Below are 6,394 nucleotides of genomic sequence, written 5' to 3'. Positions count from 1 at the left end.
CAGTGGTCTGACTCTTACTGTGATGCTATGACAATACACAGTGTTTAGTTTATTAAGAGTGTCAGATTTATTTCTGACAGCTGTGGTACGCTTTATCTTCACCATCTTTTGATGCATGACTTGGATCCCCACTGCATGCACTCACTGGAGGAAGAAAAAAAAACAGGTCAGCATATTGTGCAACTATTTGGCACTGAGAGTGGAGTGCGTCATGTCGTGTTAGGGATGTGTGCAGAACCATATGTAAAGATTGCACCGAGTATGCATGTGCAGTATGTGCATTAGTGTTTTTGTGTCTTAATGTTTCACATTTGGTTTTAATGTCGATTTTGGAGATTGAAGTATTAATGAGTCGCTCTTGGCCTCTCGGTATGATTTGAAAGAAAATTAAAAAGGAAAAAAAACGTGAAAGGTCAAACAGGAAAGTCAGGATTTATGAGAGCAGAAAAATGTGTGGCTGCAAGGTTAACCCAATGTTGTATAAGAGAAATTATGCAAAATTATTTCAACCTATGCCCCACCCCCCACCCCCATTGCCCCAACCCCTTCATGTCACCCATCATCACCCAACACCCATCAAAACATGTGTACATGTGTTTCCATCACCTGCATGTCTGTGCATATGCAAGAAGCCTTGTGTGTGAGTATGTCATATGGCCACGGTTTACAAACAAGGTCTCTCTCTAGTTACTGGACACCGTAGCTATTCTGAACACCTCTTCCAATGCACACCATCCCAGTGTCCGGTCTCCATGTGGAAGTCTGCAAGCCAAGGTCACCAGGTCGCATTCCTCCAGCTCTTTGGCATTCTGCCCCAGGGTTCAAGTAGTGTTGAATTGTGTGTGTGCATGTGTGTGTGTGTGCGTGTGTGTGTGCATGTGTGTGTGTGTGTGAGCTGTTTGTCTTTCATGCCACAAACTACATTCTGTTAGAGGAGAACTGTTGCCACATAGTTCTGTTCTGGCGACAGCTAGAGGCACACACACACACACACACACACACACACACACACACGCACGCACGCACACACACACACACACACACACACACACACACACACACACACACACACACACAAGCTGTGTAGATGTGTGTGTGAGTGTAAAGCTCTGTATTTCACTGTATGTGATATACAGAGCTTTAAAAGGACAAGTTACACAGTAGCGTGATTAATGTGGTTGTGTCCGCACATCAACAGTGCTGGTTGGCTGCTGGTGGAAGTGAGTGCTATGAAAAACTGCTGTTTGCTTGGGGGTGGACACTGATCCCTTGGGATCAATTGCAGATGGACATATTTTAAGTCTATCTGGTTGATTTAGTCTCTGTGCACTTGACACTTGAGCACACCAGCGGAAGTGAAGGCAGTCAGTTCAGCACTATAGTGTGAGAAATTCAACACAGTTTGGCTGGTAAAACAAATCCAGCTGAACTCCACCAGAGGCAGAGAAAAACAGACTACAGAAGTATGTTTTTAACAAGTGAATTTTAAAAGTAATCAATTTGACAAGACATCATTAAACTTAAAATAGCTTTTATAAAATAGTTCACAATGTATAGTTCAACACAAAACTTAAGCAAGTGCACTTCACTGCTTCAATAATCCAGAAACTGCTAGTGCAAAAACTTACATGAAAATTTAACCAAACAGCTTCAAAGGTAACACTTGATAAGCACATTGCATAAGAAAGGAGTATTTCCTCCAGGCTGTTTCTTTGAATAGATTAGTTGAGGAGAAGAAGATAAGACCCTGTGATGGTTTTATCGTATTCCCTGACCAGCATGTAGAGTAGGCTGGATCAGTCTGATCAGCCCACAGATGAAGACACGGGTATCAGATCTTTGCCTTCCTGGAGAGAGTGAGACCAGGGATCTGTGGGCCTGTAACACAAAACATTTTCTCATTTCCCTCTGATTACATGAGCTGTGCAAGTTATTCATCAGTGACATCAATTCCACTTTGAAGGTGTGATTTTCCATTTAAACGTTTACCATTTTACATGTTCAAGTACGTCTGATGCAGGTAAATTGAGTGAAACATGAGTGTTGAAACCCAACTTGCTCATTTTTGCCACAAAATTCAAATTTATTTCAATTATGCATGCTAATTTATAATGAAAATGTCATTTTAAAAATTTACCATTTAGCATTGCTACATAGCTATCACTAACATGCATAATAGTTAAGTGTGAAACATATAGCAATTTATATTAGGAACATGTCAATGTCACCATTTTAAACTTCATGCTTATTCATAGTCATACTTTGTCCTTTTAACAACTCATATGTATTGTATAGAAAAAACGCTAGACTTGTGTCAGCTAGCTATTAAAGTCTTAAACTCTGTGTCTGTGCAACAATGAATTTTACCTTGTTGTTAATGTTTCATTACTCATGTACAAAACTAGCACAGTGTTCGTTCATTGTCCCGCTGGAAGAAAAAACTGTCTAGTCTTTACATCATCACAGGAACATTAGTGAAATCTTTAGAGTAGGTTTTAAAATAAAAGCAGCCTTGCTTTCTGGAAGCTCGGGATTGCCAGTGGTGTGCTAATCAAGTAAAAACCAAACCAAACAACTGGTTAAAAAGTGAAGCTCTGTTCTATTTATAAAGGCAAGGACATCCTAGTGACAGTGTTTCCATCATCACTTTGGAGATGATGTTTGTGTGAAGCAGCTGGATTTCAATGCAGCTATTTTAATCACTCTTATATCTTACACATGCGCCGGATGCAAACTGTCCAACCAACAGTAAAAGACGCATAGCACCGATCTTTAAATATTTCTCCCATAAATAAAAACAATAGATATGTTGTATTCATAAAAGGATGGGGAAATCTTAACAAAAACAATTCCCATTTTCCAGAACTTCCCTGAAATTCCAAGAGTCCTGCCGGAAATCCAACATGAGGCAACATGCTGTCCCCCTGAAAGGGTCGCAGAGTGTGAATAAGTCCACAGAGCAAACGTGGCCGTGGCTGACAGACGGACTGAGTCAGCGCCACATTCCAGTGGAGTCAACCATCCACTTTACCCTCCGCGCACACACACACACACACACACACACACACACACACACACACACACACACACACACACACACACACACACGATTCACCTTAATATTCTGTTTTTCCTTTGCCCCAACACGCATACTGCACACTATACAGGTGTACTGTTCTCTACAGCCTGGCAAAATAACTTACCTTTACACATATCCAAACCATATATGAAAGTCCATCTTGCACATCATTCTCTAAGATTGTATGTCCATGTTATTACTACTATCTTAATGGAAAGATATGAAGTTTCAAAGCTTTTAGTTACAGAAAGCAGCCCATACCTTGCCTTTCATACTGCATAATCGGTCCCTTTTTCTGTCTTTTCTCTCTGTTTCTCTCTGCTTTATCCAGTTACCAAGAAAGCTATCTGATGGTAAATAGCTGGGTGGCTCACACTGTTGTGCCCCTGCACCCTCACACCCTGACCAACACCGATCATGCAGTGGTAGGCAGAAGAGGCCCGCTGATCACCTCTGGCAGCCACCCAGGACTGTGCATCTCTCTGTGCGCACTGAAAGTACAGCAGGCTCTGTCTTGCTGCTAATAGCTGTATGAATCCTGGGCTGACCTGAGTCATCTGCTCACATGCTCAAGCTGTCAGCCTGCTTTATCATGACAGCTTGGCAGTAAATACAGTTTTGTCCATCAGAAGTTGTTTTTTTTTGTTAAGTAAAGCTTATGATGACAAAAAAAGTACTAACATCACCATAATATACTGTATGGGATTCTTATACATGCCAACATTTATGTGCATGACATTTTGTTTCAGAGTCCTGGCCAATTAATGCGCAGCTGTAGCAGTCTTCACTCTTCCGGGAAGGCTTTTCACAGGATTTTAGAGCTCAGCTGTGGGGATTTGTTCAGTCACAAGACAATTTTTCATGTCTGCCAATATATCATAAAAATGTGAGATGAAAATGCTGTCAGCACAAGTCAGTAAAAGTTAAAAAGTTGGGTGTTAATAAACTTTGTTTACAGAGATTCATTAAAACGCCTCTCATATATGTCTTTAAATCAGTCTTCAATGAGCAAAAACAATCACTTAATATCCTTCATACTGATTTCTCTTTCTCTTGTCTCGATGGGGAACAGTGCTGTAAAAGTGTGTGATTAACCCTGTGAGTCAGATGCAGGTGTTTTGCAATTTAAGGAAGGCCTCTAATGCCACTTTTTTTCTTTTTTTTTAATGTATACATCTTCACACGCAAGCCTACTGTCAGTCAGGAGGAGCCACAGCGCACAGGTTATCATTCATCACACTGGAGACAGTCGGAGGGTCTGCAGCTGGAGCGTCTGTGTTTACATGCTGACAGATTTAGACCAGGCTAGGGATGTGAGTGATCTCTCTTGTGGGGGTTTGCACTTACTATGGTTGTGGATAACAGCCACAGATTAAAGTTGAATCCAATTAGAGAGTCAGAGAGGTTAAATCAGGTCTTCAGATAAGATAAACAGAAGACATAAAGGTCTCTCTGAAGACCTACAGTACATTATACCTACTTTAGGCTGGGAGAGTTTAAACAGAGTCCAGGGGCTTCAGTACAACCCGGAGCCCATCTGTGTATCACAGTGCTAGTTTCTCATTTAGACAGCTATTGCCAGTGCATGATAATGGTGATGACTGGTATTGTCACTTGCCTGGAGTAATGCAATGTGGATTTTCCTGTAAGTTCACCAGAGTGACGCAAAAGCCGTGTCTTAAGAGCACAAACTAAGTCATCTATCCAAATAAAATACAGGCTACACAGAGTAAGTAACACATGTCAGGTGTGTGTGTTTTTTTTAAACCATGATTTTGAAACAGACTTGCATCAATAGTGTTGTTCACTGAGCATAGCACGGCAGCACTCTTTCTCACGGTTTGCAAACCGTCGTACTTTTTTTGGTTTGTAGTTTGTCGTGCAAGAATTTTGTGCAGCAGCCTGGGCTGTAACCTGTAGCAAAGAGGTCCTTCAAACACAAACTAGTTTGTTATTTCTAAGAGGAGTTTCCAAGACCTCACCATACGTGTTTCCAATTTTACTCCCACGACACAGATGAAGTGATACCGATTATTTAACAATATGCCAAGTTTGTATTTGAGAGAGGAGGGCAAGGCAAGGGTAGCTTTAAGAAGAAGGTTCAGTCTTACAGTTCAGTCTTAAACAGCACAAACATAAAATGCCTTCTTCTCATCTTAACAGAACAAGATTTTTCCTTTAAATATCAAGATGAAATGTTAATAATGTAGTGGCTCAGAAATAGCAACACCAGTTGCGTCTGGATTGGTTGCCTGTATAACTTTACTTTCATTATGTACTTCTGTGCACCAGTTTACCCAGTATCTAGAGCTTTCTGCCATAGCAGAAATAGACAAAAACAAGCCAGAGTAACTATGTAAACTCTACCTGGCAAAGAAAAGGAGTCGACTTGTCAGAGAAGCCAAAAAGCTTTGAAAAGGATGAGCAACAGAAACTGAAAGTTCAATCAGAGACAACCTTGTATTCACGCTCATTCAATGGAGAGAGCACTGGGACTTAATAGGGTTAAAAAAAAACAAAAAAAAAGCAAACAAAAGAAAGAAACTTATTGTCATTATTTCTACTCTAACAGGAATAACAAAACCTCCCTCCTTATTAATGACACTTTAAAAGCTCTATTGTCCTCATTCTGTGCAGCACAAAAGGATCCTCATGGGTATCTTACAGAGTGGTTTTTTTTTTTTTTGGTAACACTATTTCAGACTCAAATGACTCTACATCTTTTAAGATATTAACTTATTTAGACTAACTCGGACATCCGGGAGCTGATTTTAGCTTTAGCAAAACAGCAGAATGCATTTTTGCACAAAACAAGAGCTGAGCTATGGTACCCTGTCTCTTTCAATGAGGGACATTACATTCAAAACTCCAATGTCACTTCTAGTGAAGACATCCCTTTGCACGGCCAGTGAGCAGGAACAATTACAGTGGCATTATTTTTTCATTGTGTATATTTTAAAGAAGAAGGCGAGTATTATTTTTAGACAGACTTAATAAAAGGGAACAGATCCAATAAAGTGACAGTAATTAATATTGTTACAGCAGTGCTTAAAGGTGGACACACCTATTCTGAATCCAAACTCTGTTTCCACTGAATGAGTTCTGTTTGCTATCCAATTTCCTGAGATTTGCCAACATAAATGTGACTTCATGTCAGGGTGCTATTTGCAGCCTGGTCCCAGAGTGTGGAAAAAACTCAGCTTAGTGGTCAAAGTAATACAACTGGCCCTCATAATAGACTAATCTCTCTGACAGAGTAAATCTACCACCTGAACTTTATCCCCAATCTGACCCATTTCTAGATTCTTATTCTTC

General features: G+C 40.3%; 1 long non-coding RNA gene across 1 annotated transcript; it reads right to left on the bottom strand.

Annotated features, from left to right (window-relative positions):
- Nucleotides 1-1,468: 1,468 nt before the first annotated feature.
- On the bottom strand, nucleotides 1,469-3,642 carry LOC145428895 (uncharacterized). The gene is made up of 2 exons (XR_013909229.1): nucleotides 3,341-3,642; nucleotides 1,469-1,878 (listed from the first exon to the last, which is right to left on the bottom strand). It is a non-coding gene; the product is annotated as an uncharacterized LOC145428895 (long non-coding RNA).
- Nucleotides 3,643-6,394: the final 2,752 nt, after the last annotated feature.

This window comes from Astatotilapia calliptera, chromosome 5 (genome assembly GCF_964374335.1).
Source record: "Astatotilapia calliptera chromosome 5, fAstCal68.1, whole genome shotgun sequence".
NCBI lineage: Eukaryota > Metazoa > Chordata > Actinopteri > Cichliformes > Cichlidae > Astatotilapia > Astatotilapia calliptera.
The sequence above is the reverse complement of the archived record's forward strand: the minus strand, read 5'-3'. Positions and strand labels throughout refer to the sequence as shown.